We start from the raw sequence: 23,862 nt of genomic DNA, 5'->3' as shown, positions 1-23,862 counted from the left end.
AGGGAACAATAGATATAGAACAATAGTGAGCGAACAATAGAGCGGACAATAAAGAGCGAACATAAGAGAGAGAACAATAGGCACACTCGTGTAATAATTGTCCACATACAAGTGGTACCCCTTTCCGAATAAGGGTGACATCAAGTCCCACACAATCTTACCAGCGCTCCCTATGTAGTCTGGGCAGTTCTCCGGCTCTATGTGAATATCTTTTCCCTCGTAAACCATAAAACTATAAGTATAGTCTGTTGCCCTGTCACAGAGCTTTTACATCTTGACCCCATTTCTTGCACGCTTGCTGGGAAGATACTGTTTTATAGACAAGCAGCCAGAAAACTTAATCAGGGACTCATCAAGATAGATAACTTGATCGGGAGTAAGTATGGCAGTAATTCCGCGCTTAGGAAGAGAAGGGACTGCTGCCCCCCTACAAATGAATATCACCAAGGTGATATCCAAAAAATGGGTAATGATCTAGACAGGGGTGTTGGCGCTGTCCGGCTATATGCACATAAAGGTATATAAAAAACTACTCAGATAAATAAAGCAGAAGTACTTGTGAAAGAGGTGATGTGTGTAAACAATACGTAACAGGGCTAGGGTGTATTAAATGCAAACAATACCCTAGGCAGATAATAATACTAATAAAGTGCTGCGTGCTCCTGAAAGTGAAAAATGTGCCTTAGTTCCAATTAATCAAATGTCCATATGTGTGTAAAAGAATATACCACTAATGCAAAGTGTGTAAAATACAAACAGTCTCCCTGGCATAAAAATGCAGTAAAGTGCAAAGTGCTCCTGAACAAATGTGTCTTAACCTCAATGCATCAAATACCATAAAAATAAAAATAAAAAATAAAAAATGTACCCGCAGGTGAATAAACAATAGTGGCAATCAAAACAGAAATTTTGCAAATCAAGCACACAATTTGTGGCATAAAAATGGAAAAAATAATAATTTAGAAGATATCCCCAACAAGTGTGCATAAAAATATATAGAAAGGTATATAAATGTCCAAAGTTCAAAATCCCAAAAAATGTGTCTTTATAGTGAAAAAACAGTGATCTCAGCTTTAACTGATGTAGTCCCCGTCCTCCACCGCACACCCACTCGTGCTTGCACTCACCGGACTACCTCACCCCTGCAGGGGTAAAGGCATATGTGGAAAAATCCCATGATGGCGAATCCGGGGGGGGGGGTTTCCTCCGTTGAAGGGTGTTATGTCCTTAGTAATATCCCCAGTAACGAACATCCATGTAAAGTGAGGAAGAAGGAAACTTCATAGCGTAACTCCACAAAAATTATATGAATTTTATTGATAAAAGTCCATGACAAACGTGGTAAAAAGTAAATCGTAAAATCAAATGTAAAAAACACCGGAGCTGACAGTGCTCCAGAAGCCGGGTCTCAGCTGTTGAGCAGCGTGGTGTGGCGTGCGTTCCACCGCTCACAGCTGAAAACCGGAACAAACACAGAGAAGGTACTGACGTGTGCGTATCACGAGGCCACGCCTTATGCGTTTTGTCATCAAGACGTCATCTGAGGCGCGGCCATCTTGGTACTCCACACGTCTAAATAGGGAAATGGAGGTGCCGCGGAAGCCAATCAATTGCTCCTAACCTACCCTCGTGACCTCTAATCGAGATCATGTGGTATACTTGCTGTTGGTAATGCGCCATCATGTGGATGTAATGAATAGTTACATGTTTAGGCGCCTCCATTTAATTTTACAACGTGAAATAAATATAAATAATGATCGGCAAGAAGATGTAAACCAATGCTAAATATAAAAATTATAATGCTGGATATAAAAAATGTAAATATATAAATCACACTGCATACCCCAAGACGCACAATGTCACATCAAAATGCATATATGAAGATATATGCATAAAAGTTTTATATATATATATATATATAAAAAATAGGATAAAAAATAGGATAAAAATAAGAGTAAGAATACAAATACAAATATATTCAAAAATTCAAAAATTCAAAAAAAGGGGGATCTTACAAGCAGTAGAAACATGGTGCGTAATGGGGGACAACAGACACAGAAAAAACATGTAAAAGAAATATATGTGTTTGTAAAAATGATGTGTGCAATTAGACCTATCTTCAGAAAAAGGAGGGCAGTAGGGATAAAAATCCATAGAAGTCATAGGTTTTTTGACATGTTTCTACTGCTTGTAAGATCCCCTTTTTTTGAATTTTTGAATTTTTGAATATATTTGTATTTGTATTCTTACTCTTATTTTTATCCTATTTTTTATCCTATTTTTTACATATATATATATATATATATAAAACTTTTATGCATATATCTTCATATATGCATTTTGATGTGACATTGTGCGTCTTGGGGTATGCAGTGTGATTTATATATTTACATTTTTTATATCCAGCATTATAATTTTTATATTTAGCATTGGTTTACATCTTCTTGCCGATCATTATTTATATTTATTTCACGTTGTAAAATTAAATGGAGGCGCCTAAACATGTAACTATTCATTACATCCACATGATGGCGCATTACCAACAGCAAGTATACCACATGATCTCGATTAGAGGTCACGAGGGTAGGTTAGGAGCAATTGATTGGCTTCCGCGGCACCTCCATTTCCCTATTTAGACGTGTGGAGTACCAAGATGGCCGCGCCTCAGATGACGTCTTGATGACGAAACGCGTAAGGCGTGGCCTCGTGATACGCACACGTCAGTACCTTCTCTGTGTTTGTTCCGGTTTTCAGCTGTGAGCAGTGGAACGCACGCCACACCACGCTGCTCAACAGCTGAGACCCGGCTTCTGGAGCACTGTCAGCTCCGGCGTTTTTTACATTTGATTTTACGATTTACTTTTTACCACGTTTGTCTTGGACTTTTATCAATAAAATTCATATAATTTTTGTGGAGTTACGCTATGAAGTTTCCTTCTTCCTCACTTTACATGGATGTTCGTTACTGGGGATATTACTAAGGACATAACACCCTTCAACGGAGGAAACCCCCCCCCCTGGATTCGCCATCATGGGATTTTTCCACATATGCCTTTACCCCTGCAGGGGTGAGGTAGTCCGGTGAGTGCAAGCACGAGTGGGTGTGCGGTGGAGGACGGGGACTACATCAGTTAAAGCTGAGATCACTGTTTTTTCACTATAAGGACACATTTTTTGGGATTTTGAACTTTGGACATTTATATACCTTTCTATATATTTTTATGCACACTTGTTGGGGATATCTTCTAAATTATTATTTTTTCCATTTTTATGCCACAAATTGTGTGCTTGATTTGCAAAATTTCTGTTTTGATTGCCACTATTGTTTATTCACCTGCGGGTACATTTTTTATTTTTTATTTTTATTTTTATGGTATTTGATGCATTGAGGTTAAGACACATTTGTTCAGGAGCACTTTGCACTTTACTGCATTTTTATGCCAGGGAGACTGTTTGTATTTTGCATTAGTGGTATATTCTTTTACACACATATGGACATTTGATTAATTGGAACTAAGGCACATTTTTCACTTTCAGGAGCACGCAGCACTTTATTAGTATTATTATCTGCCTAGGGTATTGTTTGCATTTAATACACCCTAGCCCTGTTACGTATTGTTTACACGCATCACCTCTTTCACAAGTACTTCTGCTTTATTTATCTGAGTAGTTTTTTATATACCTTTATGTGCATATAGCCGGACAGCGCCAACACCCCTGTCTAGATCATTACCTATTGATCGGGAGTAAACAAGGCTGCAAACTGTTGGTTGATGTGGTTTACGAGGGGCTGAATTTTGTGGAGCCGATCAAATCCAGGGTCACCCTGAGGATGACAGAATTCATTATCATTGAAGTGCATGAACCGCAAGACCTGCTTGTATCATGTCCTGGTCATGAAGGCAGAAAACATGGGCATATGGTGAATTGGATCAGTGGACCAATATGACCACAGCTCACTCTTTTTAGTTATGCCCATGAGGAGGGATAGGCCCAAGAAGGTCTTAAATTCGGAGACGTAATAGGTCTCCAATATCTGACAAGGGTCAACTGGGGATTAGCGGCAATGAATTGACCAGCATACAAATTGCTTTGGTGTACAATAGATCTATAGAGATCTTCCGTGAAAAACAGCGAATAAACAGCAATCTGGATCCAGATGATCTAGAGAGCCCCCCTGGAGAGTTTGCCAAGATCCTGCCAAGGTCTAAATACAGCACCTTTTTGAGCCAGCTTGGTGCAATTAAAATTGCCAAAATGCTTTCAACATCTATCCCGTGTGGAGCAGGTGCTCTTCATTGTTGCTGACCGGTCATCTGCGAAGGAAGCCTGGGAGATCCCAGCAGTATCCTGTTGTTCCTACTGTTCTACTAAGCCTGTTTTGATTCCCCTGAATAAGGGCGGTGGCAGGCTTTTTGGTAAGCCTCCATTGCTTTATTGTGAAGGTTACGGGCAGCACTAGTGGTGAAAGCTCAGACCCAGGGTCTTCCATTGGATATTTCCATCTGGATACTTTTCACTAATGAACTTTTTTTACCCACTTTTTTTTACTTTTTTTTATATTTTATATTTTGTGCTTTTTATTTATGCACTGTCAGTTGATTAATTTCACATGGATAATGTTATTATCAGTATTATTCACACTTGATTTAATACTATTGATTTACTGGTATATATTGTACTTATTGTTATCATACACAATTTAATTACTTGTGGTATTTATCCAGCGCTGCACTCTTACCTTTATCTATATCTCTTGTGCCCTTATATTGGGGTTATCGTGTTTAGCTGCAGGATATTTTTCATGTTATATATATTTTTTCACATTATTCACGCACCTAGCACAATTCTTATTTTTTTAATTTTTTTTAATTTTTGCTAGCATAGATCTGATCAGACACTATTGATCCGTTCAGACACTATACTACTAAGAGAGTTGTATGATAGGGATGAGCTTCGAGTTCGAGTCAAACTCATGTTCGACTCGAACATCAGCTGTTTGCAAGTTCGCCGAACAGCGAACAATTTGGGGTGTTTGCGGCAAATTCAAATGCCGCGGAACACCCTTTAAAAGTCTATGGGAGAAATCAAAAGTGCTAATTCTAAAGGCTTATATTATAAAATGTCATTTTGCTGTCAGACTGTTCTAAACACAGGAAACATGCGCCCCTTTACAGGCATGCTATAGACACCCCCCAGGTATGAAATTTAAAGGGATATTACACTTTTATTGTTTCACTTTAAGCATTATTAAAATCACTGCTCCCGAAAAAATGGCCGTTTTTTATAAGCTTATTTTGGGGGGCTACCCCAAAGCACCTTCCCAATGTTGAGGGCATGTGGCCTGGTACGGTTAAAGAGGGGGGGCTGCTCTCTCATCCCCCCTCTTTTCCTGTGGCCTGCCAGGTTGCATGCTCGGATAAGGGTCTGGTATGGATTTTTAGGGGGACCCCACGCATTTTTTTTTTAAATTTTGGCGTGGGGTTCCCCTTAAAATCCATACCAGACCTGACGGTCTGGTATAGATTTTGAGGGGGACCCCATGCCATTTTTTAAAAAAAATTTGTCCGGGGTTCCCCTTAATATCCATACCAGACCTGAAGGGCCTGGTATGGAATTTAGGGGGACCCCCCACGTCATTTTTTTGGTTCGGGGTTCCCCTGTGGGGAATTCCCATGCCGTTTTTATCAATGAACTTCTATGTGTATTGTCGGACCGGGAATGCATTAATAGCCGCGAGTAGTTTTAAATGATTTTTTTTCCTTTAAATGTCATTTTGCTGTCAGACTGTTCTAAACACAGGAAACATGCGCCCTTTACAGCCATACTGTAGACACCCCCAAGGGATGAAATTTAAAGGGATATTACACTTTTATTGTTGCACTTTAAGCATTATTAAAATCACTGCTCCCAAAAAAACGGCCCTTTTTAAAACTTTTTTTTGCATTGATCCATGTCCCCTGGGGCAGGACCCAGGTCCCCAAACACTTTTTATGACAATAACTTGCATATAAGCCTTTAAAATTAGCACTTTTGATTATTCATGTTCGTGTCCCATAGACTTTAACGGTGTAATTTTTTGCCTGTTTGCATGTCCTGGTGCGAACCAAACAGGGTGGTGTTCAGCTCATCCCTATTGTATGGTACGTGCGTAGATCTTAGCACTACTGGCACTAATATACAGTAACGCTACCTGGGGCGATGCAGACCCCATCTGAAACTAAGACCTAACTGATATCACCCTCCGGGTGATCAGGGGGTTAAACCTTTATTTAGGTAATATGTGGCGGGTGCCCTGACGCTATAAAATAAAACTAGCTAACCAGCATCACCCGTGATACTAATACAGTGATCACTGGTGGCAAGGGGTGATCAAGGGGTTAAACCTTTATTGGGGGGGTTGGGGGGTCCCTAGACCTATCTGGGCCTATCACTAAGTACCCTAACACTGATTTTTGTCACTGACAACAATACAGTGATCAAAAAAATATGAACACTGCACTGGGTGACACAGTGACAGGGGGTGAAGGGGTTAACTGGGGGGCGATCAGGGGGTGATCGGGGGTGACAAGTGTACCTACATGAACTGGTGTCAGTGTAGTGTTGGTGCACTTACTCTGAGATGTCTTCTCTCCTCTCTCTGGAATGCAAAAGAGTTCCACGAGGAGAGATGACATCCTTTCCCTGCTGTGTTTACACTTACACTTGCAGGGGAAGGATTTCATTCGCCAAGACCGATCACCAGGTCCAGGCCAGAAATCATTGGCCTGGAGACTGATCGGTTCAGAAGCGAATCCGATCGTTGCAGGGCACAGGCGGGCAGGTGGCCGTGCGCCCGACGTATAGCTATGATGCTTCACCCAGCCGGGCCAACCTGCCACAGTATAACTGCGGTGGCTGGTCTGGGACTGGTTAACCAAATCCATGCAATGTACTGACACTGCAATCATTATGGTAAATGATCTGAGGTCCTTTTAACCACCTTAATACTGGGCACTTTCACCCCCTTCCTGCCAAGGCCAATTTTCAGCTTTCAGTGTTGTTGCGCTTTGAATGATAATTACTCAGTCATGCAACATTGTACCCATATGACATTTTTAGCATTTTTTTTCACACAAATAGAGCTTTCTTTTGGTGGTATTTAATCACCACTGGGTTTTTTATTTTTTGCGCTACAAATGAAAAAATATCAAACATTTTAAAAAAAAATATTTTTTCTTAATTTTTGTTATACAATTTTGCAAATAAGTAATTTTTCTTCATAAATGTTGACCTAAATTTATACTGCTACCTTTCTTTGGTAAAAAAAACCCAAATCAGTGTATAATATTTGGTCTGTGTGAACGTTATAGAGTCTACAAGCTATGGTACCAACTTTAAAAATGAATCACACCTGATGTACTGACAGCTTATCTAATTTCTTGAGGCCCTAACATGCCAGAACAGTACAAATACCCCCAAATGACCCCTTTTTGAAAAGTAGAGCATCCAAGGTATTAAGAGGCATGGCAAGTTTTTTGAAGTTGTAGATTTTTCCCACAATTCTTCGGAAAATGAAGAAATTAAATAATAAAATTTTTTTTTCACAAAAAATGTCATATTAACAAGTTATTTCTCACACATGGCGAAGGCAAACTTGCAACTACACCCCAAAACACATGCTGCTACTCCTGAGTGTACCACATGTGTGAGACTTTTTCACAGCCTAGCTACATAGAGAGGCACAACATCCAAGGAGCACCTTTAAGCACTATCCACTTTAAAGACCAGGCCTTCTTCTGATGATTTTTGTTTACAAGATAAAAATAAGATAACAAAAAGATAAAAATCTGTATTTTTGCTAGAAAATTACTTAGAACCCCTAAACATATATTTTTGTAGCAGAGGCCCTAGAAAATAAAATGGTGGGTTTAGCTAATTTTCATTTCAATATTTGTTAATGTTTTCAGTCAGTGAAATACTAAGTGACATTATAATATAAGAAATTGACCTGCAAAGCCTAAATTATAACATTTGCAGAATATATTGGGTAACATTGATGTGAACAGAAGAAAAAAAAAAACAACAAAGAAAAAAAAAAACATTGTTATATTTATCTTATAATCTTTCCTCCTTTGGAATAGATAATGTAAACCTTCAGAAAGTTAAGTAGTGGGTTCACAGGAGTGAGGGTGTCGAGAAATTATTTGGGAGATATATATATAGTGACCTCGATATTTAATATATAACATCTTTCAGGATGGGTTCACACTGTGAACTAGGGGTGTCCGGCCGGATCAATCTGTCCCTAAACCCACTGCCCACTGCCCACTGCCCACTGCCCCAATCCACACTTCCTGTTAGACTGAGTCAGTGGAGGAACATGAAAGGGATGACTCCGTCACCCGCTTAGGTCCATTTTCCATGGTGATAATTCCATGAGTTATGATGAAAGGCTAAATGGTACCCAACATTCTGGTTGCTATGGAAACTTTACCCACTAGAGGACTTCCAAAGTTACCTCTTTTCTTTCGTTTTATCGAGAAGTTGTAAGCGACAGATGAAAGGGGGAAAAGGAAGAGTCAGAGCTAATAGGGAGAGAATCCCCTAGAGAGAAGAAAGGAGGGCAGTAGAGGTGATAGTACATTGTCATTGAAGAAGATTGTGACCAAGTGGTATTTTGACGTATTTAGCCCAGGGTTCCCATGTTGCCTCAAAGATTGTTACTTTATCTTGCAGTTTGGCAACTATTTGTTCTTGGGACATTATCCAGGAAATGTTATTGTTTGCTGCCTGAAGGGAAACTGCGGGTTTCTTTCAGACACTAGCCACAGTCATTTTTGCACCTAGGAGCATGAAGAAAATTAAAGTCTGGTCTCCTTTGGAGGCTTTGTCTACCCTGTGGTTCAGAAGCGCAATTGTCGGGTTCTGTGGAAATTAGACTCCTGTAACTTTGTGGATTAAATGAAACACTTTGTTCCAATATGACCTGATATGTGGACACTTCCACCAGGTATGATACATGGAGCCGACAAGGTTGCACCCTCTAAAGCAGAGGGGAGAGGTGTTAGGATAGAACCTAACCAGTCTAAGTGGGACATAGTACCATCTTGTTATTATTTTGACATTGGCTTCAATTAAGGAGATATTCATAATGCCCTTGAATGACCTTTTAAATGTATGAAACCATTTAACTTGACCTAAGTTGATCCCTGTGTCTGATTCCCAGGCTTGGGCATAGGAGGGCTTGGAGTTATTGTCTGCTAGAGAGGCATAAATGATTGAGATACCTCCCCTCTGATCCAACATATTGGCATGCCATAATTCCTAATTAGTGGGTTTAGGGGGCTCAGGCTTATTTGACCAAACTAAGTGTAAGAAGTGATTTATCTGTGACAGTCTGAACCTCTCTGTGTCCGGCATTTCAAGTTTCCTTATACAATAGCCCAATGATATGGGGCCCAACGAGGAGAGGAAATGACCAATTCTGAACAATCCTTTGTTTAGCCACCATTTGAAAGTAAGAGTATTCATGCCTGGTGTAAACGATGGGTTGTGGAAGACATATGCTAGTGGTTTCATGTTTGAGAGTAGCGATTCCTGTTTATGTAGGGAGTCACAAAGTGCTAGTGAATGGGATAATGTGGGGGCTAAGACTGTGGGTCTTAGTTTGGGTGAGCACCAGAGGAGGTAATCTATAGTGTGGGAGGGTATCGCCTGTCTTTCCATATTGATCCAATCTGGTTTTGGGCTTTTCGAGTAGGCTATAGATATTTGGGTCAGTTGTGCAGCCTTGTAGTACCACCAAAGATTGGGAAGTCCCAGACCCCCCTGATTTCTCAGGCAAAAGAGGATTTCTTTCTTGAAATGGTGGCCTTGTTTACCCCAAACAAATTTGGTTATTTTAGCTTGGACTGTGTTTAGTGTTTTTTTCTGGAGGGGGATGGGAAGGGCATGGAATAGATATAGCAGGTGTGGAAGAAGCGTCATCTTGACCGTGTTAATCCTCCCCAGCCAAGCTTGGCCACATTTTGACCATACTTTAAGTCTTCATCAATTTTACAGAATATTGGGGGGTAATTAACAGACAAAACTTGCTCCATTTTGGCAGGTAGTTTGATTCCCAAATATGGGATCGTGTTTGGAGCCCAGGAAAATGGAAAGTGTTCCTTTAACTGGACTATTAGTGGAGTAGGGACAGTTATATTTAACGCCGCTGATTTAGCAACGTTAATTTCAAGCCCTGAAATTTTGCTAAAGTTCTTCAGAAGCTGCATTAAGTTGGGTGTGGAGATAAATGGGGAGGTGAGGAAGAGTAGCAAGTCATCTGCAAACAACGCACATTTGTGTTCTTGCGCTCCGCAGAGAACTCCCTTAATGTCAGGTTTGGACCAGATCACTATTGCTAGCGTCTCTATCGCTATCGCAAAGATTATCGAGGAGAGAGGGCAACCCTGTCTGGTTCCTCTCTGTATATTGACTGCGTTAGAATAGTGGCCCATTATGCGAATTTGGGCAGAAGAGATGGAATAGAGTGAGTTAATTGTACCCAGGAATTTTGACCCGAAGCCCCATCTATCTCTCTAGCATCTCAAAAAGAAAATGCCAGGAGATGGAATCAAAGGCCTTCTGGAGGTCTAGTGATAATAGAAATCCTTCTTGTTGTGTCTCCCCGTCCCATCTGGAGTTCAAGATGGAAATGACGTCTATCGCCCTTCTAATTGGGCCCTGTCTCCCCGGGATGAAGCCCACCTGATTTTTGTGAATGTATTTTGCGATAAAACTCGATAGTCTCATTATTACTACAATGTGTCGGGTTGGTAAGAATTGATTTGTTTAGGTGCCATTTGGGAATTTCCCTGACCCTTAGTGGTTACTGTATTAGTATGGAAGCAATAGAATGATCTAACAGAGATGCGTCACGGATTGTGGATGAGAGCGCTAGTGGGGTTGTTGCAGATTGCAGAAAGATGTGATCTATCTGGGTATATCTGCAATGTGGGGCAGAATAATGTATATAATCCCTGGTATGGGGGTTGAGTTCCCTCCATCAGTGGCGGCCCGTCCATAGGGGTGCACAGGCACTGCCCCCCCTCCAGGCAGTCATAAAAAATAAATTAAAATAAAAATTTAATTCCTTAAGTGCACTGTGTTTGGACGATGGACACAGTGCACTATGGGAAGCAACACGTCTATGCAATCACGAGATTGCAGACGCAGCGCTTCATTTGCTGGCTCTTGTCCTGCATTGCGGCGCTTTCCGAAGCACGGAGTAGTTTCCACCCGGCACTCATAGTATCTATTACTACGGCTGGGTGGTTTGATTGACATCTGAGTTAGATGTCACTTCTTTTCTCTCTCCCATTGCACCTAGGAGGGAGAAAACCAGAAGTATGAGGAGCGGACTCCTCCATCACCACTGCCAGTGGAAGGAGACACTGCGGAGTATGGGGGGAGGAGGGGTTTATTTGACACAGGCTGCATTTGGTGGGACACAGGCAGGCTGCATTTGGTGGGACACAGGCTGCATTTGGTGGGACACAGGCAGGCTGCATTTGGTGGGACACAGGCTGCATTTGGTGTGACACAGGCTGCATTTTATCTGACATAGGCTGCATTTTATCTGACATAGGCTGCATTTTATGTGACACAGGTTGCATTTGGTGGGACACAGGATGCATTTGGTTGGAAACAGGCAGGCTGCATTTGGTGGGACACAGGCTGCATTTGGTGTGACACAGGCTGCATTTGGCGGGACACAGGCTGCATTTGATGGGACACAGGCTGCATTTGATGGGACACAGGCTGCATGTAAGGAGGGACTCTGCTGGGGGCACCTGATGTAAGAACGGACTCCGCTGGGGACACCTGATGGCATCTGGTGGCAGGCGACATGGCTAGTGACACGCTCAGGGCTCCCACTGATTCTGCATTATGGTAAATTGAATGATTAAATTTTATATTACAATGTAATAATAGAAACAATGTGCTTTATTCATCCTGACACCATAACAACAATGGTGCCGGGATGATTTAAGTGCTAACACCAGGTGTTTGGAATATCTTTATCTGCTGATTGTTAAACTTTCTAGAATACACATATTTCTATTGTTGTGTAGGATCTGGGCCTGCTGTCCCTCTCTCTCTCCCTCCCTCTCCCTCCATCCCTCATTCATCTCAGACACTAACCACACCACCTTAGAGCCACGCCCACTATTTTGCTGAAACCGTACCCATTTTCACCAAGTAGGAGGGGTCAAAAAGTAAGGATGGGGTCTGGTGCCCCCCATCCTAAAACTTCACCAGCCACCACTGCCCTTCATATATCTAAGCCGTAAGTGTTCAGAAGCTGTGCAATTTTTAGGCTCTGTTTGGAAGGTCGTTTCAGTTTTGGGGGACCCCCTGGGAGATTTATCCAAGGGGTGGTCGAACGCAGTGTTCAAGTTTCCTCCCATCAATACTGTGCCTTTGCAGTGTGGGTGTAGGGTTTTCATCAGTGTCTCAAAGAAATTTTTCTGACCTTTGTTGGGGGAGTAGTATGAGACAAAAGTGTACATCCCACCATCTATCGTTCTCTCTACTAGGAGAAACCACCCTTCCGGGTCCTTGATTACATTAGAGGGGGCAAAGTGTAGGTGTTTGGAGAAACAGATTGCTACTCCTCTTGTTTTATTTTCAGCATTTGCTAAAAAGAATTTAGGGTAGCTTTGATGGGTAAATGAAGCATTGTAGGAGGACGGAAAATGGGTTTCTTGCAGAAGTAATACATCTGTGTGGTATAGTTGGAATAATTTCCTTCTTTTCACTGGGGAGTTAATCCCCTGTACGTTGTGGGTGATAACTTGCAGTTTCACCCTGCCATTTGCTGGATTAGCCATAGCTTAGAGGGGAGTAGTGCATCAGAAAGAAAAAGCTCACCTCTAGCAGACAAGTACCTGGTGGTGGTGGAAACCATTTGGAGCCTTTGGGACTCTATGCCTGGGTGGTGTATAGTGGATCAATCCTGTCAGTTGCGATGGTCAGGGAGTACTGGGGGAATAGAGAAGGAAAGGATAAGAAGAAGAGGAAAGCAAAGAGGGTGGAAAAAAGAGAAGACATTAGTATATGTAGAAAAACCCAAATCAACCAAACCCATTCGGGGCAGGAAGGGGCTAGCCACTTCCCAGCCCAAATCAAAAACAAGGCGATGCTCCCTTAATCTGGAAGTATCACTCAGACCCTGAGGGGGTAACATATATCCCTCAAAGTCAGGGGGAGGCGCATTGCAGCCGCAACGGCTACCCAGACTAAAACTTTTTCATTAACTAAATCTAGAAGCAGTATTATGCAAACAAAAACATGTGGACAGAAACATATGAACAGAAACCTGTCCCTGACATTGTGTCATGGGTGAGCTCCGTGTGGTGGATCCCAAGCCTCCACAGTCCCTGTGCTTCCCCCCCAAAATGTGGGTTGGCACAGGCTGAGGGGGCTCTGGATCCCCACCCAGACCACCCCTGGGGTCCAAGAGGCATTTTTCTACTGTGTTAATAACGCAAAGCTCAGACCTCCTATCTGGGACTCTGGATGAAGAGTATCAGCTTGGCCCATATGGGCTGATTCTTCAGTAAGGCCTAAGTGAGATTGTAACGGAAAAAAAAAGCCCCATTCAGGTATCTATAGGAACAGGACAGTCAGGAGGTAGGAATAAACTTTGGTCTTGAACTGCAGAATGAACATGACTTATTACCCTGGGGTCTTACTCCAGGGGCTTGGGGCGATACCTAAGCCTAAGCTAAGGGGCTCCCTATCAATAACCCAAAAAGAATATGCTACTCTCTAAAGTTCAGTTCTTGAGGGTGATCTGCCGGACATCTTTGTCCAGGTCCTGGATTCCTTTCTCAGATGGGGTCTGCTTCCCTCAATTTTTTCAATTGTTGTTGTTGCCAGATCGGTGAAAGCAGACTCGGCGGAGAGGGCTTTTTCACGGAAGAGGAAGCTTTCAGGGTGGACGGGAATGGGTTGTCTTGAGTGATCAGTCCCAGGTGTAGAAACAGACGTTCCCCTTCTGGGAACGAAGAGAAGGCATAGGGCTTGTTGCGATGGAAGAAATTCATCCTGAAGGGGAAGGACCATCGATAGGTGATTTCTTTTTGAGTTAGCACTTGGAGCAGCGGCCTTTTTTGGACTGTATAAGGGGATAGGTCTGCAAAAATCTGGATTTGGTGACCCTGGATCATGAGCTTGTCAGCATTGTGGGCTCTTTTCATGACTTCTTCTTTTACCATGTAAAAATGTGGTTTTACAATAATGTCTCATGGTAATCCATCTGTGCGTAGTGGTTGCAGGGCTCTGTGTGCTTGGTCAAGCTCTAGAGGGTGTTCTGGTATGGTGGGATTAATGTGCGGACTGCTGCGTGAACTTCCTTGACTGATTCAGGCAGGCCTCAGATCCTAAAATTATAGCGTCTTGTCCTGTTTTCGAATTCATCAATTTTGGACATTGCTGTCTCTAAGTGGTCCTGGAGATCCTGGATCCTGTCTGCAGTCTGATTGATCTTTCCAACCGATTGGTCTATTTTCCTTTCTTTTTTTTTTCATTTAAAGTTTTTATTGAAGTAAGTAACAGAGATACACAGTGCACAATGCGTAAATTGCAGATGCAACTGCGTACTTTTTATCTATACAGATCATTATGGCATAAGGTAACTAACAAGAACATACTAGTCAGTTTCAGTTTGTGGGATAATCTGGATTATCAATTCAGGTAAATTCATACAAACTTTGTATTCACTATATATATCACCAACGTATTGAAACAATTCAGTTTAATTAACGTTGATATATTGGTATTATCCACAAACAAAAGTTGAGAACTGTTGATAACCATAGTATAGCCTGAATGGTCAAAGGTAACCATTTTCATAGGCTTAATAAAAGATGTGTGTAAAATGGGGAAAGCGAAGTAAAAGAAGTGGAAATGAGAAGTCAGGGTAGGGGAGAGGTACCCTATGAAATATGTTGCATGGGGTCATAGGAATTTTATGTGGTAGATTCTTGTGAGTATTTAAAAACCAACCACGGTTGCCACGTTTTGTGGAACCTTTCAATATTGCCCTTATCTTGAGCCAAAGTGTCCCCCATTTCATAAATTTCACCAATTTTTGTCACCCAGGCGGCCACAGACGGGGGTAGTGTTGAGTTCCAATGTAAGGGGATCAGTGATTTAGCTGCGTTGAGAAGATGTTTTGTCAGGGAATGTTTATAGCGTTTGAAAGAGAAATTGGACACGTGCAGTAAGCAACATGCTGGAGTTAGCTCTATTTTAGTCCCAGTAATTTTTTTAATTAGTTTTCGTACTTCATTCCAGAAGGGTTCAATCTTAGAGCAATACCACCAGATGTGGGCTAGAGAACCCCTTTCCGATAGGCATCTCCAGCACACCTCTGATATTTGTGCATCCCATTTATGCAACTTATCAGGAGAATTATACCAGTGTGTCAGTAATTTGTAGCTTGTTTCCTGAAGTTTTGTGCTAATAGAGCATTTATGTGCTAATATACAAGCATACCTCCATTGTTTGTCCATTATCTCTTCGTTTAATTCCTCCGACCATTTCCTCCTGTGTTCGCTCATCCCCACAGCTCCTGCATGTCTCAGCCAGGAGTAGGCAACCGAAGTAGCCTTATCAAGTGGATTCCCGTCCCGGCACACCGACTCCAACGATGTCAAGGGCCTATGTAATTGTTGAGGGTTTTTAAATTTGCCTAGATAGCTTCTTATCTGGAAATAGGTCCATTGTCACATTTGTGGTAAGTTTTTTTCGGTCTTAATCGATGGCCAGTCTCTGTATTTATCCCCTGAGTAGCAGTTACATAGTTGGCCCGAAGAGGTGATGTTAATGAGTGGTCCCAAATGGCACCCGGATCTTGAAGGGTGTAGGCAATCTCGTGGATGTGGATGGTCCTTGCAGATCACGGAAGGGTGGGGTATCACGTGGATGGATCCCTCAAGGCGATATTCCATAAGCCAAAAGATGGTGTTAATAAGTAGGGAGAGAAAGGAATGGCCACATAGTGTAAATCCGAAAACGAAGATTTTATTTAAAATATAGATTTAGATATACACTCACATGTAGATCCAAGATAAAAACAGCGCTGTGAGAAAGTGGCGACAGTGGGGTCCTACCCGGCGCGTTTTGTCTTCATAGACGTCGTCTGGGGGGTTTATACTACTACTTGCTGGGGCAGTGGGAGAGTGGATTCAGTTAGATGAGGCAATAGGTGGGTTCGATAGGAGGGCATTTAAACAGGTTTGCCGTGAAGTCCACCTGGTCTAAACTTCATAGCAGAAATGCGTTACGGTTATAATGGGATATATGATTTATCTGTCTATTAGAAAATGCCAGGATATCTGTGTATGATCCAGCGTGGGTCAAGTATGGGTGCCGGGAACCTCTGGGTTTGTTTCGTGTTATTAACATGCAGGTTGTAATATTGGTTATCGCCAATGACCCTGCCTGTATATATTAAACCACATTGTGTACATGTGTATCCATGTACCCACACATACACAAACACACCTATATATCCATGTACACATACCCATAGAGACATAAGTACATCTATACATATATACATGCATATCCGCACATACTTGCAGAAACGTACAGTTACATACATATACACATACACATGTATATTCATAATAAAAGAGAGAGGGGAGGGGATTAGGCAGGGGAAAATATCTAGAGAGATATGGAAAGGAAAAATCAGAGAAGAAAATAACCAAGTGTTGTAGGTTAGTTGCTGGAGTGATAACTTTATGCTTCAAATGGCATTAATGGTATATAGGAGTGATCCAACTATAGTCTACTCAGTTACATAGTTACATATTACATAGTAGGTGAGGTTGAAAAAAGACACAAGTCCATCAAGTCCAACCTATGTGTGTGATTATGTGTCAGTATTTCATTACATATCCCTGTATGTTGCGGTCATTCAGGTGATTATCTAATAGTTTCTTGAAGCTATCAATGCTCCCCGCTGAGACCACCGCCTGTGGAAGGAAATCCACATCCTTGCCGCTCTTATGCCCCGTACACACGGTCGGATTTTCCGATGGAAAATGTGTGATAGGACCTTGTTGTCGGAAATTCCGATCATGTGTAGGCTCCATCACACATTTTCCATCAGATTTTCCGACACACAAAGTTTGAGAGCAGGATATAAAACTTTCCAACAACAAAATCCGTTGTCGGAAATTCCGATCGTGTGTACACAAATCCGACGGACAAAGTGCCACGCATGCTCAGAATAAATACAGAGATGAAAGCTATTGGCCACTGCCCCGTTTATAGTCCCGACGTACGTGTTTTACGTCACCGCATTTAGAATGTTTGGATTTTCCGACAACTTTGTGTGACCGTGTGTATGCAAGACAAGTTTGAGCCAACATCCGTTGGAAAAAATCCTAGGATTTTGTTGTCGGAATGTCCGAACAAAGTCCGACCGTGTGTACGGGGCATTACAGTAAAGAACCCTCTACGTAGTTTAAGGTTAAACCTCTTTTCTTCTAATTGTAATGAGTGGCCACGAGTCTTATTAAACTCTCTTCTGCAAAAAAGTTTTATCCCTATTGTGGGGTCACCAGTAGGGATGAGCTTCGAGTTCGAGTCGAACTCATGTTCGACTCGAACATTGGCTGTTCGCAAGTTCACCGAACAGCGAACAATTTGGGGTGTTCGCGGCAAATTCGAATGCCGCGGAACACCCTTTAAAAGTCTATGGGAGAAATCAAAAGTGCTAATTTTAAAGGCTAATATGCAAGTTATTGTCATAAAAAGTGTTTGGGGACCTGGGTCCTGCCCCAGGGGACATGGATCAATGCAAAAAAAAGTTTTAAAAACGGCCGTTTTTTCAGGAGCAGTGATTTTAATAATACTTAAAGTCAATCAATAAAAGTGTAATATCCCTTTAAATTTCGTACCTGGGGGGTGTCTATAGTGTGCCTGTAAAGGGGCGCATGTTTCCTGTGTTTAGAACAGTCTGACAGCAAAATGACATTTTGAAGGAAAAAACTCATTTAAAACTACCCGCGGCTATTGCCGACAATACACATAGAAGTTCATTGATAAAAACGGCATGGGAATTCCCCAAAGGGGAACCCCGAACCAAAATTAAAAAAAAAAATGACGTGGGGGTCCCCCTAAATTCCATACCAGGCCCTTCAGGTCTGGTATGGATATTAAGGGGAACCCCGGCCAAAATTTAAAAAAAAAAATGACGTGGGGTTCCCCCTAAATTCCATACCAGACCCTTCAGGTCTGGTATGGATTTTAAGGGGAACCCCGCGCCAAAAAAAAAAAAAAACGGCATGGGGTCCCCCCAAAAATCCATACCAGACCCTTATCCAAGCACGCAACCTGGCAGGCCGCAGGAAAAGAGGGGGGGACAAGAGTGCGGCCCCCCCTCCCTCCTGAACCGTACCAGGCCACATGCCCTCAACATTGGGAGGGTGCTTTGGGGTAGCCCCCCAAAACACCTTGTCCCCATGTTGATGAGGACAAGGGCCTCATCCCCACAACCCTGGCCGGTGGTTGTGGGGGTCTGCGGGCGGGGGGCTTATCGGAATCTGGAAGCCCCCTTTAACAAGGTGACCCCCAGATCCCGGCCCCCCCCCTGTGTGAAATGGTAAGGGGGTACATAAGTACCCCTACCATTTCACGAAAAAAGTGTCAAAAATGTTAAAAATGACAAGAGACAGTTTTTGACAATTCCTTTATTTAAATGCTTCTTCTTTCTTCTATCTTCCTTCATCTTCTGGTTCTTCTGGCTCTTCTGGTTCTTCTGGTTCTTCCTCCGGCGTTCTCGTCCAGCATCTCCTCCGCGGCGTCTTCTGTCTTCTTCTCCTCGGGCCGCTCCGCACCCATGGCATGGGGGGGAGGCTCCCGCTCTTCTCTTCTTCTCTTCTTCTTTTCTTCTTTTCTTCTTTTCTTCTCTTCTTCTCTTCTTCTTCATTTTCTTCTCCGGGCCGCTCCGCAATCCATGCTGGCATGGAGGGAGGCTCCCGCTGTGTGACGGCGCTCCTCGTCTGACAGTTCTTAAATAACGGGGGGGGCGGGGCCACCCGGTGACCCCGCCCCCCTCTGACGCACAGTGACTTGACGGGACTTCCCTGTGGCATTCCCCGTGACGTCACAGGGAAGTCCCGTCAAGTCACCGTGCGTCAGAGGGGGGCGGGGTCACCGGGTGGCCCCGCCCCCCCCCCCGTTATTTAAGAACTGTCAGACGAGGAGCGCCGTCACACAGCGGGAGCCTCCCTCCATGCCAGCATGGATTGCGGAGCGGCCCGGAGAAGAAAATGAAGAAGAAGAGAAGAAGAGAAGAAAAGAAGAAGAGAAGAAGAGAAGAGCGGGAGCCTCCCCCCCATGCCATGGGTGCGGAGCGGCCCGAGGAGAAGAAGACAGAAGACGCCGCGGAGGAGATGCTGGACGAGAACGCCGGAGGAAGAACCAGAAGAGCCAGAAGAACCAGAAGATGAAGGAAGATAGAAGAAAGAAGAAGCATTTAAATAAAGGAATTGTCAAAAACTGTCTCTTGTCATTTTTAACATTTTTGACACTTTTTTCGTGAAATGGTAGGGGTACTTATGTACCCCCTTACCATTTCACACAGGGGGGGGCCGGGATCTGGGGGTCACCTTGTTAAAGGGGGCTTCCAGATTCCGATAAGCCCCCCGCCCGCAGACCCCCACAACCACCGGCCAGGGTTGTGGGGATGAGGCCCTTGTCCTCATCAACATGGGGACAAGGTGTTTTGGGGGGCTACCCCAAAGCACCCTCCCAGTGTTGAGGGCATGTGGCCTGGTACGGTTCAGGAGGGAGGGGGGCCGCACTCTAGTCCCCCCCTCTTTTCCTGCGGCCTGCCAGGTTGCGTGCTCGGATAAGGGTCTGGTATGGATTTTTGGGGGGACCCCATGCCGTTTTTTTTTTTTTTTTGGCGCGGGGTTCCCCTTAAAATCCATACCAGACCTGAAGGGTCTGGTATGGAATTTAGGGGGAACCCCACGTCATTTTTTTTTTAAAATTTTGGCCGGGGTTCCCCTTAATATCCATACCAGACCTGAAGGGCCTGGTATGGAATTTAGGGGGACCCCCACGTCATTTTTTTTTTTTTAATTTTGGTTCGGGGTTCCCCTGTGGGGAATTCCCATGCCGTTTTTATCAATGAACTTCTATGTGTATTGTCGGCAATGCAATAGCCGCGGGTAGTTTTAAATGAGTTTTTTCCTTCAAAATGTCATTTTGCTGTCAGACTGTTCTAAACACAGGAAACATGTGCCCCTTTACAGGCACACTATAGACACCCCCCAGGTACGAAATTTAAAGGGATATTACACTTTTATTGTTTGACTTTAAGCATTATTAAAATCACTGCTCCTGAAAAAACGGCCGTTTTTAAAACTTTTTTTTGCATTGATCCATGTCCCCTGGGGCAGGACCCGGGTCCCCAAACACTTTTTATGACAATAACTTGCATATAAGCCTTGAAAATTAGCACTTTTGATTATTCATGTTCGTGTCCCATAGACTTTAACGGTGTTCGCATGTTCGAACGAACTTTTTTCCTGTTCGCATGTTCTGGTGCGAACCGAACAGGGGGGTGTTCGGCTCATCCCTAGTCACCAGTACAGTATTTGTAAATTGAAATCATATCCCCTCTCAAGCGTCTCTTCTCCAGAGAGAATAAGTTCAGTGCTCGCAACCTTTTCTCATAACTAAGATCCTCCAGACCCTTTATTACCTTTGTTGCCCTTCTTTGTACTCGCTCCATTTCCAGTACATCCCTCCTGAGGACTGGTGCCCAGAACTGGACAGCATACTCCAGGTGCGGCCGGACCAGAGTCTTGTAGAGCGGGAGAATTATAGTTTTATCTCTGGAGTTGATCCCCCTTTTAATGCATGCCACTATTCTGTTTGCTTTATTAGCAGCAGCTTGGCATTGCATGCCATTGCTGAGCCTATCATCTACTAGGACCCCCAGATCCTTTTCCATCCTAGATTCCCCCAGAGGTTCTCCCCCCAGTGTATAGATTGCATTCATATTTTTGCCACCCAAATGCATTATTTTACATTTTTCTACATTGAACCTCATTTGCCATGTAGTCGCCCACCCCATTAATTTGTTCAGGTCTTTTTGCAAGGTTTCCACATCCTGCAGAGAAGTTATTGCCCTGCTTAGCTTAGTATTGTCTGCAAATACAGAGATTGAACTGTTTATCCCATGCTCCAGGTCGTTTATAAACAAATTAAATAGGATTGGTCCCAGAACAGAACCCTGGGGAACCCCACTACCCACCCCTGACCATTCTGAGTACTCCCCATTTATCACCACCCTCTGAACACGCCCTTGTAGCCAGTTTTCAATCCATGTACTCACCCTATGGTCCATGCCAACGGACCTTATTTTGTACAGTAAACATTTATGGGGAACTGTGTCAAATGCTTTTGCAAAATCCAGATACACCACGTCTACGGGCCTTCCTTTATCTAGATGGCAACTCACCTCCTCATAGAAGGTTAATAGATTGGTTTGGCAAGAACGATTCTTCATGAATCCATGCTGATTACTGCTAATGATATCATTCTTATTACTAAAATCTTGTATATAGTCCCTTATCATCCCCTCCAAGAGTTTACATACTATTGATGTTAGGCTAACTGATCTGTAATTCCCAGGGATGTTTTTTGGGCCCTTTTTAAATATTGGTGCTACATTGGCTTTTCTCCAATCAGCTGGTACCATTCCAGTCAATAGACTGTAAAAATTAGGAACAACGGTCTGGCAATCACCTGACTGAGTTCCCTAAGTACCCTCGGATGCAAGCCATCTGGTCCCGGTGATTTATTAATGTTAAGTTTCTCAAGTCTAATTTTAATTCCATCCTCTGTTAACCATGGAGGTGCTTCCTGTGTTGTGTCATGAGGATAAACACTGCAGTTTTGGTTACTGAAGCCCCCCGATTCACTCGTGAATACTGAGGAGAAGAATAAATTCAATACCTTTGCCATCTCCCCATCCTTTGTAACCAGATGTCCTTCCTCATTCTTTATGGGGCCAATATGGTCTGTCCTCCCTTTTTTACTGTTTACATACTTAAAGAATTTCTTGGGATTTTTTTTGCTCTCCTCCGCTATGTGTCTTTCATGTTCTATCTTAGCCGTCCTAATTGCACCCTTACATTTCTTATTGCATTCTTTATAAAGTCTGAATGCTGAGGATGATTCCTCAACCCTGTATTTTTTGAAGGCCTTCTCCTTTGCTTTTATATGCATTTTTACATTGGAGTTAAGCCATCCAGGATTTTTGTTCGCTCTTTTAAATTTATTACCCAATGGGATACATTGGCTAATGCCCTTATTTAATATGCTCTTAAAGCAAACCCATCTCTCCTCCGTATTCTTTGTTCCTAATATTTTATCCCAATTTATGACTTTTAGCAAGGTTTGTAGTTTAGGGAAGTTGGCTCTTTTGAAATTCAGTGTCTTTGTGTTCCCTTCATGTTTCCTATTTGTGTGATTTATACTGAAACTAATTGACCTGTGATCACTGTTACCTAAATTGCCCCGTATTTCCACATCTGTGATCAGGTCTGTATTGTTGGTAATCAGTAGATCCAGTAATGTTTTATTTCTAGTTGGTGCGTCTACCATCTGACCCATAAAATTGTCCTGCAAGACATTAAGGAACTGGCGAGCCTTAAATGAATGCGCGGTTCCCTCTGCCCAGTCTATGTCTGGATAATTAAAATCCCCCATTATGATAACACTTCCCATCCTTGCTGCTAATCCAATTTGTGATAGGAGATCCGTCTCCACTTCCTCCCTCAGGTTAGGGGGCCTATAGCATACTCCCAGTATTATTTTCCCCTTAGCTTCATCCCTTTGGAGCTCTACCCATAAGGATTCCACCTCCTCACTAGCTCCCTCAGTGATGTCATCTCTCACATTCACTTGTACATTATTCTTGATATATAGGCATACCCCTCCCCCTTTTTTACCCTCTCTATCCTTGCGGTATAGGGTATACCCTTGAATGTTTGCCAGCCAATCATGAGAGCTGTTGAACCAGGTCTCTGAAATTCCCACAAAATCCAAATCCTCCTTGTACAACAGTATCTCTAGTTCACCCATCTTGTCCGCCATGCTCCTGGCATTGGTGAACATGCCACATAGTTTAGACCGGTTGCATATTATCCTCATATTGGGTGTTTCAAGATTGCAACTAGGACTTGCTACTATACTCACCTTGTGTTTTTGTGCGTTGGTTAACCTACCACTAATGCCCCCAATACTACCCTCTGGAATATCTTCCGTGCTGGCTATCACTATCTCTGGACCCTCCCCCCATCGCCTAGTTTAAAAACCCCTCTAACTTTTTGGCCATCTTCATTCCCAGCAGATCTGCACCCTCCTCATTTAGGTGCAGTCCGTCCCTTCTATAGTTCTAGTTACCAACTGAGAAGTCGGCCCAGTCCTCCAGGAACCCAAACCCCTCCTTACTACACCAGCTCTTCAGCCACTTGTTTACTTCCCTAATCTCCCTCTGCCTTTCTGGTGTGGCTCGATGTACTGGTAGTATTCCTGAGAACACTACCTTGGAGGTCCTTTTCCTCAATTTAGCACCTAAGTCCCTAAAATCGTTCTTTAGGACACTCCATCTGCCTCTGACTTTGTCATTGGTGCCAACGTGCACCATGACAGCCGGGTCTTCCCCAGCCCCTCCCAGTAATCTGTCCACAAGATCCGTGATGTGCCGAACCCGAGCGCCTGGTAGACAACATACTGTTCGGCGCTTCAGGTCTTGGTTACAGATTGCCCTCTCTGTCCTTCTAAGAATTGAGT

The sequence above is a fragment of the Aquarana catesbeiana genome, linkage group LG09 (assembly GCF_042186555.1).
Source record: "Aquarana catesbeiana isolate 2022-GZ linkage group LG09, ASM4218655v1, whole genome shotgun sequence".
In the NCBI taxonomy this organism is placed as follows: Eukaryota; Metazoa; Chordata; class Amphibia; order Anura; family Ranidae; genus Aquarana; species Aquarana catesbeiana.
This window is presented reverse-complemented; position numbering follows the sequence as displayed.